The sequence below is a fragment of the Rhipicephalus sanguineus genome, unplaced genomic scaffold (assembly GCF_013339695.2).
Source record: "Rhipicephalus sanguineus isolate Rsan-2018 unplaced genomic scaffold, BIME_Rsan_1.4 Seq1247, whole genome shotgun sequence".
Classification (NCBI taxonomy): domain Eukaryota; kingdom Metazoa; phylum Arthropoda; class Arachnida; order Ixodida; family Ixodidae; genus Rhipicephalus; species Rhipicephalus sanguineus.
The window spans coordinates 1-9827 of NW_023614558.1; the positions used below are offsets into that span (position 1 = coordinate 1).

The 9827-nt window shown below is 43.9% G+C and overlaps 1 long non-coding RNA gene across 1 annotated transcript; it reads left to right on the forward strand.

The window, feature by feature from the left end:
• Window positions 1-2554: 2554 nt before the first annotated feature.
• Window positions 2555-8667, forward strand: LOC119376514 (uncharacterized). Its single transcript, XR_005180588.2, has 3 exons — window positions 2555-3017; window positions 5149-5348; window positions 8604-8667. It is a non-coding gene; the product is annotated as an uncharacterized LOC119376514 (long non-coding RNA).
• Window positions 8668-9827: the final 1160 nt, after the last annotated feature.

A 9827-nucleotide genomic window follows, 5' to 3' on the forward strand; every position in this document is an offset into this window, starting at 1 on the left:
GGTGATAATGAGCCACATTCACGGTGAATTGTTAATGCGCTTGAACGCTGGCTTGAGCTAGTTAAACGTAATCGTGTGTTTGCCTTGTGTAGGGAGAGGTGTTAAAAGAATCTTTGTGTGTAAATGCACGTCGCCTTCGCGTGTCAGTATATTGCACCAGCCAGCATCCACGTTGGACATCTGACGGTTATGAAAACTTGCATGCACATGTGAGACTTCATATTCTGTCAGAGTTTCGCTTTTTATACATAAATGTGCAGCCAGCATGTAGTAGAATACATTACGCTGCTGTGTGGCAGTGGTGTAATTATCACAGTGCTGTGGAGTTGCTGATGCAAGGATTTATAGGTACGATGCAGGAGAATTTTTCATCTGACTAGCTCATCAGGCTTGTGCGTGTTTTAGCGCAACAAGACAAGGACAGAAGTTGACATGTAACGACAGGACCAGCACACAGTTACGTCTCACCCTTCTGTCCGCGTCTTGTTTTGCACTGGAATACCTATGTTTGCATACTTTTAGCAACAGGCTTTTCTGTTATGCTTTTCTTGCCCAATTTGTGCTACAGTACAGTCGTCAGCAATACGAATGTGCGCGAGTTGCCTTGAAGGAAGCTGAAAAGGGTGGGATTCAATGACGAAGAGTGTGATGGTTCAGTGTTCGGCACCTCAGTACGTCGCTAGCATTTATTCGCAGTTACAAGACAACTGAATTAGTTGCCACGAAATATACTGTCGCTGAAGGCTTTCTCTATCCTCAGCATCTCAACGTATCGATTGGCACGACAGACACAAGGTGTGATGAAACTAGGAGCTAAAATTGTTTGAATAGACGCGCTCTGAACCAAGAATGTGAATAAAGACGCACACAGCATCTTCGGATTGTCTTTGCTGAGAGAATTAGGCATGCCGAAAGTTAGCTGACAATTTCAGAAATGGACTGTAAGCGCCGAGTGCATACGAGGCGCTTGTCTTGGGTGCGTGTTCACTCACTACTTGCTTCCGGAAAATGAGGTTCTCAGCTACAAAAAAAAAACATTCAAAGAAAAGCACGAATATGCAAAATATGGAGGAAAAAGGACACACTTCCCAAATTGCAAACAACAAAAAAGTGATTTTTTTTTTTTAAATTTTGCCTTACCCTGTGCTCTTAAAGGAGTACTGACACGAATTTTAAAAATTTTCGTATTGTTGCTCTAAAAAATACTGATGTCGAGCAAACCTAAAACGAGTATTGTGGTGCCTGGGAATGCATCGTATATATTTTAATTACTGCTACCATTTAAAAGACACATTCGGTTTCGATATCGAGGGGGCGGCTTCTCAGTGACGTTTCATAGCAGTGTGACGTCACGGGGATACAGAAACTTGCGACGTACTAGGGGCAAAAACCGTCATCTGCTCGTTGTGCACGTAAGCAACGATGAGCAACATTGTCGTCCAGTGGCCCTGACAGTGATTCTGTGATTTAGGCTGCACTGCAGGATGCAGAACTCGCTAACTCAGGGGAGCTGTCTTGACTCGTCGGGATAATGTCCATTGCAGTGGGGCTGGCTTGCAGATGCTCAGCGACGAAAACTTCCAAGTCAATTAGAATATTTTACACATATTCAACTCGGGTGTGTGGACAGCGTTGACGCTGCATATGGAAGAAACAAAAAATGTCCCTTTTTCGATGTCTCAAAATAGTGTCAGTACTCCTTTAACGAGCACAAGACCAAGGAGCTATTTTGAGCAGTGTCGTGGTAAATGGCTTACGCACAGGACAGTCCCAACAAGCATCACGTCTATCCTTAGCACTTTCTCTCTGGTAGGTAAACTATGCTTGGCTTTTGGAGTTTCTCTGTTTCGGTCCCTAAAGCTACCGAAACGTTTCGGTCTCTTTAGGGACTTCGCAAAGCTTTTCTGGGAGCACGTGCGGTAGCTTCATGGAAAGAAGCGCAAGTACAGTACATACTGGTGTGATCTCCTTGATGACATTGAGGTTGCAATCTTTGACAGTAGTTCCAAGCAAGGAGCACGAGGTCAGTAAATATGTACTCAGCAGCACTCTTCTGGAAGGATCCTTACGATACAACGAAAAAAGGCATCTATGCTCACCCGTTCGCACTTCATGCAGCCGACTGCATCATGTACGTAACGTGTGGCCACGCGTCGACGCCTCGGACATTTGCGAATTACTTGTCTTATGTTTTGTCGAGCTTTGTCATGCAGCAGCAGTGAAGTCATAAACGGCTTTAGGCCAAAACATTGTGAGAAGCGGCTAGTTACGCAAGCCTATGAGAAAAGTTGGGGCTAATAGCGTTGTGGTCATGACATGAGCAAGTTATAAGGACACTCTAACTCCTGGTAAATATTAATTTTATTATGTTTTATTTCATCTGTACCCAGTTGCAGAAACAGTGAATGCCTCGTTAAAAAGGGACCTTACACATGAAGCCACAATGGTCCTGCATTGTCGCAGCAGAACCTGATATGATTTGTGTGTAAGTGGACAAAACAGAGCTAACGAAAGCCAAGCATGATTGCCTACCTAAAAGGAAGCATGAGGACATACGTGATGCTTGTCAGGGTTGCCTATGCGCTAAAGCCATCCACTCTGGTACTGTTCTGATAGTTCCTTCGTCTTGTACTCGCTGAGGCGCACCTTCGGCATCTTGAAGACGTTGCAACCATCTTTCTGTGACTGTAACTTTGCCGTACTTCGCATGCAACTACTACAACCCACAACTGCACGCGCTTCCCCGATTGCCAGCTCATCTGGCTGTGACAACAAAACGGGTTGTACCTCATTGCCACCATTGGTGCAAGCTCCCTATAGAATGCTTCTGTGTCTTGCATGTATATCTGTGACTGAAAAACATTATGCAAACTATGCTCATCTCACAAATTGGTTGCAGCACTGTGGAGGCTGCAGGGTGGCTTTGCCAGTAGGAAGGGCGGAAATTCCTGAAGATGTGTTCATCCATGTTGCATCAGCTGCTTGGTGTTTTCATGGCATCTCTGCACACGTGTTGGGTGAGTAAAGTAAGGTGGTAGCAGAGCAAGGAAAACGAAAACATGGCAGCACACTTGAAGCGCGTGCCTTTCACTTTGAATTTATCAATTTGTCATCGTGCACTGTGTGGCCTGTAATATTTAAAGTGGCACTTCTATTTGCTTTATATTTGCATCCTCATGCTTCGACAGCAATGTATTTGTGACTATTTTACATTGTTTCCGCAATGTACTTTCAAGTTCTTGGTGACAAGGCATACCTGCCAAGTCTCCCGGATTACCCGGGAGACTCCTGGATTTTGAACGTTTCTCCGGTTGTACGGGTCATAGGAAAATCTCCCGGAAATCCAGTTTTGCCCCGCGCGTCCAGTGCTTTGTCTGGCCACATGAGCAAAGTTGTCTGGCCACGTCGTAGAAAGGATTCTCTTTTTTTAACGATGGGAGAAAGGTTCAACTCAGTTTCATTGCGCATGAAGTAGCTGTGCACTTTGCGCCGCAGTCCAGCACTTAAAATGGTAGCCGTTACCGATGTCTGTCGAGATAGCGCGTTCGCCAGCGCTCGCGACCGTCCCCGTCTCAACGGTGCCCCTTATGGTCCTTTGCCCGACGAAATAACTGGTAAGCAAGCGACGACAGGCCTCGCGCGACGGTGACGGCCGGGTCGTTTCATCTCTGCTCAACCGCATTCGTCCCTAGCGCTAGCGCACTTTTACTCGCACGTGAAAAAGACGATGCGTAAGCGATGTTATCGGTTTGGACTGTGTACAGATCAGCGGCGACCGCAATATCCCGCTGACATTGTTCATATAATTGCTCTCGCAGTCCCCCCCCCCCCCCGCCCCCGCGGTCGGCATACGAGAAAGGGATACAGGAAGTGGTGCTGAACACACTTGGTTAGCTTTGAATTGAGCAATCTTGAATTTCATTTTCGCACAGCATTACATAAGCTAGACATTACAGGTCTTATAGCAGTACGAAAAACATGCAATGAGCAAGGCTAGAAATACAAAAATTGCACAAGGAGGTTCAACACAAAACTTGGTTCACTTAAAATATTTGGCATGAGCTCTGCGTGTTTTCCAGCATAGGTCCCCATTTCACAATTCAGCTCATGCAGAGCAGATTGTGTTAGCAGGACACTCATTTTAACATATTAACATGGCTCAAAGCATAAAACAATTAAAGGGACTGACAAACAATTCTTGTGGTACTTGTTCTCTTAGTTCACTGGAAGCTAACTAGTCACTGTCTTAATAATGGAATAGTAACACTGAAGTGCTGTGAAACATTTTCAGAATTTTTGGATCTGTGGCTACTATGAAGTTGTGTACACACAACACAGGCGGCAAACAGTGGGAGGTCAACACGACAGCGGTACGAGTTTATGCACTGCAGTTTGGTGCACATGCGTGCATTCCGCATGCGTGTGCCATGGCTCGACATGTCCCACTAGTTGACACGAAGCCAACGCTGCTTATTAGCATCAACTCCTTTGCCTAGTAAGCAGCACAGAATAGGACGGGGATAGGTTAAAATATAATGCAGTGTAATTTTGAGCACTAATTATGGTGCACATTAAAGCATCAAACTATGTACAGCAAACAGAACGACTCGATAACACATCATCAGGCAATTTCTGCTAGGATGCATGGCATACTGTTTTTTTTTTACCTTTAAACGCAATTTAAATATGTAATCTTACTCAAATTGCGAAAAGCATGCCCTGCAATTCACGATCTTTTTATTTCCGCCAGGATCTAATCACACGTTCTGGCCAGTTGTCGGTCCCTTTAGTGATTAATAAATCTTTGCATATTTTTCAGTGTAGGACCACCATCAGTGGTCAACGTAAGCCGTTTCATTAAAGAAGCCATCCAGAGCATCCAGCTAACGTTGCCTGCCTGTCCAGTTAGGGTTGTGGTTGTGCTGGATGAGCTTTTTTTACATACAGTGCGCAGTGAACTAACACCTTCAAAGTCAAGCGCAGGTTCAAAAAAAAAAGAACTAAAATAGAGGTTGCAAATGCAGGACCTTAACTTTAAGAAGGGATGCCTCAGTATGCCTTCTGGAAAATGGGAGTGTTTTCTTTTTCTGCAGAATTTCGGATATTATAATTTACAATTCTAAAGACCTTATCTACGACCTTGTGCAGGTTGATCTTAAGCAGAAAACCAGAAGTGGCAGTGGTCTCCAGAAGAGACCAAGGACCCCAAGCTCTCTCTGACACAAGCAGGAAGGGCACTGTGGTGCATTGAAAACTTGCTCCAGTAGTGCATTGCCAGTGCACTATGCTGCTGTTTCATCAAGGAGAAAGGAGGTGACCAGCCCGAGAGGAACTTCATGCTCTACAGTGTGAGTGCCTGGATGGTTTTGTTTTTGTCCTGTCACACGTGCTGAATAGTGGGTGAGATTCAGCCTTGGTGGCTAGAAGGAATAGGGGTGACAAGTGTGGTAATTTCTCTAGCCAGGTAGTGTCGACTTTTGCACCGGTGCTGTTAGTGGCCCCAAGTGGTGCACCTGTTCAGAAGTTTCAACATGGTTGTGGCTGCCGCCACAGACTGCTGTAGCTTTGTCACCTCGGTAAATGTGAGATGCATCAGGAAAAATTCGCTATATCACTTTCTTCTAGAGCTGCCAAAATTTTGCATTATACTTGAGTTTTGTTCCGGGCGTGAGAGCACAAATGAGCCTAGCATAGATTAAATGCTGAAATTTTGCTCACGGGAGGCCCTGCATGTATGCCTGGCCTTGTTATCATTAGCACCTTGGTGGGTCAGCATGTATGGTGAAAAATTGGGTATCCGTTGCTTCATGAATGCTACATAATCCATCAGTCACATCCAGTGAATCAGATGCAGTGGCATACTGGTCAAACGGTCTCGTTGCAGATAAATGATGCGTAAATGGCCATTATTTGCAAAAAAACATATCAGCACATTCAATGAATAAACCATGTACAGCATGGACCGCTTATAACAAGTTGCCAGAGTCGCAAATATCTGCACTATAAGTGGCACTGCCCTGTAAACAAAACAACATTTGTGAAAAGCTGTACATCTGAAAAACATGACCAACAGGCACCCGCATGATTCCGACTATCTAGGCGTGCAACTTGGGCGTTAAGTTGTCAATGTTGAAAGGTTAACGTCTGCGGACCTGCAGTGTCGACATAGTGAACGCAGAAACAAGAAAACAAAAAGAAAGAGTGCCGTAGCGGAAAGCCGCTGACTGACTCTTCAGACCTCCACATTTATGCGAACTTCGCTGTGGTACAACACTGGCCAGAAACTATACGGGGAAGGCTATTGAAATTCCGGGGGCGATGTCCAAAAAACAGTGACAACCTTGAACCACCAATCTAGTATTGCACATGCACTCCCTAGTTTTCGGTGAAGATTTTAAGTCGCTCCTGACTGCAACAACTCCAAAACGTTCATTCACTCGGCACCAAACCGTAACCTTGATTGTCTGCAGACACTAACAACTAGGTAGCTAGTGCTCGTTAGGCCTAGCTTGCGGGAGTTTGCCCCAAACAACACGGATATCGGGACTCCTGTCCTAAACAGTGGGCAGCAGGTGTGAAACGAAGTTCCGGTCCGCGATCAGGAAAGTCACGCCAACTATCCCGAAAGAGTCTTCCAAGCTTGTAAGTCCACCTGCTGGTGGCAAAGGCAAAAGCTCTGTCGTGTCTCAAAACATTAGTATCACTTGCTGGGGAATAGAGGTCGCACGCACAAGATCTCACTCTACGATGAGACTGTTTTCCCGACAGAAAACCGAAGCGCCAAACAGCAGTTACGTGCACTTCATGCAGACACGGGTGGCCCTTCAGAGCGCAGCATACACACAACAAGCAGCCAGAGCAAAGGGAGCAAAGGCTTTTCTGTTGCCTAGGCAATCACTCCCCCTCTTCACACCATGATGCCCCCCTTGTTTTTCTTTTTTTTTTTCTTCCACTGTTTCCTGTTCATTCGCTCTGCATCTCATCCTCCATAACGCTGTGGTTCTTCTCTCCCAGGCTGATCCGAAGCGCACTCGCTTCGAGTCTCTGAGAATTTTGCAGCAGCCGCCTTATAGCCGATGTTCATGTGGGGGGACTGCACAGTAAGCGGCATGCGTGTATACGTGGTGCTTTATGGGAGGGTATGCTGAATTCAGAAAAAACAGCATTATAACCGGTCCTGCACTGTGAACGATTGCGTTATAAATGGTGTGAAGTGTACATAAATATTTTATACACCTTAGACTGGGGCACATGTTTACATTGAAAAGTTGAAGATACTGGCTAAAAGGAAATATAACTAAACGTAATTTTTTATTGTAGCCATTTGAAATGTTTCTTCTCATTCCACAGACAGTCCTTACAGCATTCGTGGCCTTTGATCACGGGATTCAGTGTTGTAATTTTTCTTCCTATGCTGGTTAGGGTTAACCAGATGTTGCACTTACTTGCATTACGACTGCAGCACTAATTCTGTCAACCAAATTTTATTATCATTCTTCCCTTGTAATGCGCACTCTGAACTTCCCGTCCTGCGATGGCATTAGGTTGCCAGATGTCCGTTGCTTTGCTTTGCTTCGTGCTTTGTTTTTTCTGCGTAATTGAGTTTGAAGATTAGTCTCTCATTGTGCTCGAGCGGGGTGCTATTCCATGTCGTTTCTGTAACAATGAAATTAGTACACTGCTGTGTCATAAGCGCCGATTAGGTATTTTCTAGGGGTGTGTTAGAAATTTGTGGATAGGTGGTTAAATATTTCTCTAGTCGATCTTTCTATTGGATATATCATCAGTGTTCATGAACGCAAGTACTTTTGGTTTTTCAAGTCTCCAACAGTGTGATATTTTGATTTCTAATTGCCAGAGCTCACGTAATAAATTTGATTTTGTGTAGGGGAAATCACCTATGCTACCATACTCTTCCAGCTCAATTGCAATTCACTTTCTATATGTCTTGAGTATGCCAATAAATTACCTTTGTTTATAATGGTGCTATTATGCTTTGATAGAGAATGCTTCACATTGTGCAGTTGTATTCAATTTTTTTATAACACGAATTGATTAATTCTAAAGCTTGCCGTTCACTTTTGCCTATTTCTGTTTGGTGGGCTGTTTTGGTCTGGCTGGCACAGACCTGCCTACTTGTGTGCTGCTTTTTCAGCTTCATAACTTGCAGCATTTCATGTTACAAAGCTGTTCAAGATGGCATTATTGCAGACAAACTAAAGTTTAAGGGAAGTAAATGCACATGTACACATTACTAAATGCTCATTTAGGGCTTTTACTGGCAATACTTAAAGTTTTTGTTAGTATACAGAAGGCATTTAATTCAAAGTTTTACGTAATGAGATTTCAACAGATTTACTACACATAAATATGTTCAAAATAGTAAGAAGCAGCTAGTTATTTTCCATGCAATAAGCATGCCATTACATTTTTTGCATGCGCTGGAGCTCACTCGTGCACTTTCCTTTTCTATCCACACAATACATAAAAAGCAGTATGTGCATTTCTTTTTCAGCATCATTCTGTGTGTTATTTCTTCTGCATGTGAACTAAGCTGCTTACATGTGCGTCTGACATCATGTGTTTATGATTTATGCATGCAGATGCCTACGGAGAACACCTCAAGGCGCATCCAAGCAACGTCCTGGAGGCACAGCGCCACCGGAAATCTCAATCGCCATTTGGGGGACCTGCTTAAAGTCCTTAAGAAATGATTCCACTGTGAGGCTTTCAAAACGGCATGAATATTAATTTTATTCATTATAAAGTTTTCATTTTTAAATTCCTGTTGTTGCACATTGTTTTGCACCATCTTTCCATGGGTGAGATACAACTCGTGAAGTGATGGTGCAAGGTGACCTCATTTGAACAGTCAATTGAGGTATGCATATTGACACAGCTAGAACGTGCTATATAAAACAAGTTTTAGTTCTTGCAGCGGGGCTGGTTTTGAAGAGCATGTAAATTCTTTCTTTATGCGAAGACTAATTTTATTGAATTTTACCAAAAGCTAAATTTTATGCCGTCCTAAGCAGGGAGAGTTTTAGCTGGTGTTTTTTTCTATTACATAAAACCCTGCATTATTTCGTTGCAGTATGACTGCAGCTTATGATGTCCAGCATATTAATTCAGTAGCTTATTAACACATTTGTTTCTTATAAAAGCCTTTGTTTGCTCATCAAGGCTGTGTCTAGATAGCAATCATATTTCACCTTCATGCAACATTAAGACAGAAATATTCACACTATTTCTACACAGTACAGCTTTACAAATAACGTGAATGGCCAACTGCCTCTTATGTTGCTTTCCACGAGGTCTAGGACGTCCATCTGATTTTCGCATAATGCGGCAGATAGCTGCATGATTTCCGCATTATGCGGTTTTCCATAAGCTGCTGTTGTCCGCATATTTCCGCATGATATGGCACTTTCCATAAGCTGGGGATGTCCGCATCTTTCCGCACGATATGGCACTTTCCATAAGCTGGGGATGTCCGCATCTTTCCGCACGATACGGCTTGCCGTAAGATGCGGATTCCGCATCATGCGGCTTTCCATATTCCAATAATTCCGTATGTGCGGATCCGCATATACGGATCGTTTCAGTAGGGTAACTGACATTGCAGAAACAACGGCCGCGCGGATGGATACAGTCAGCGCTAAGGCCTTCGTGCGGAATTTAGACTGTTATCGCTGCGAGTAAATTACTGTAAATTACGTAAAGTTTACAGGTTAACGAACTTTGAAGTCCTCATTATTGCTGATGCAATGTAGACACCATACGCCTTTATCCTTTTGCGCGTTACTTTCTTTATCGCAATGAGAGAT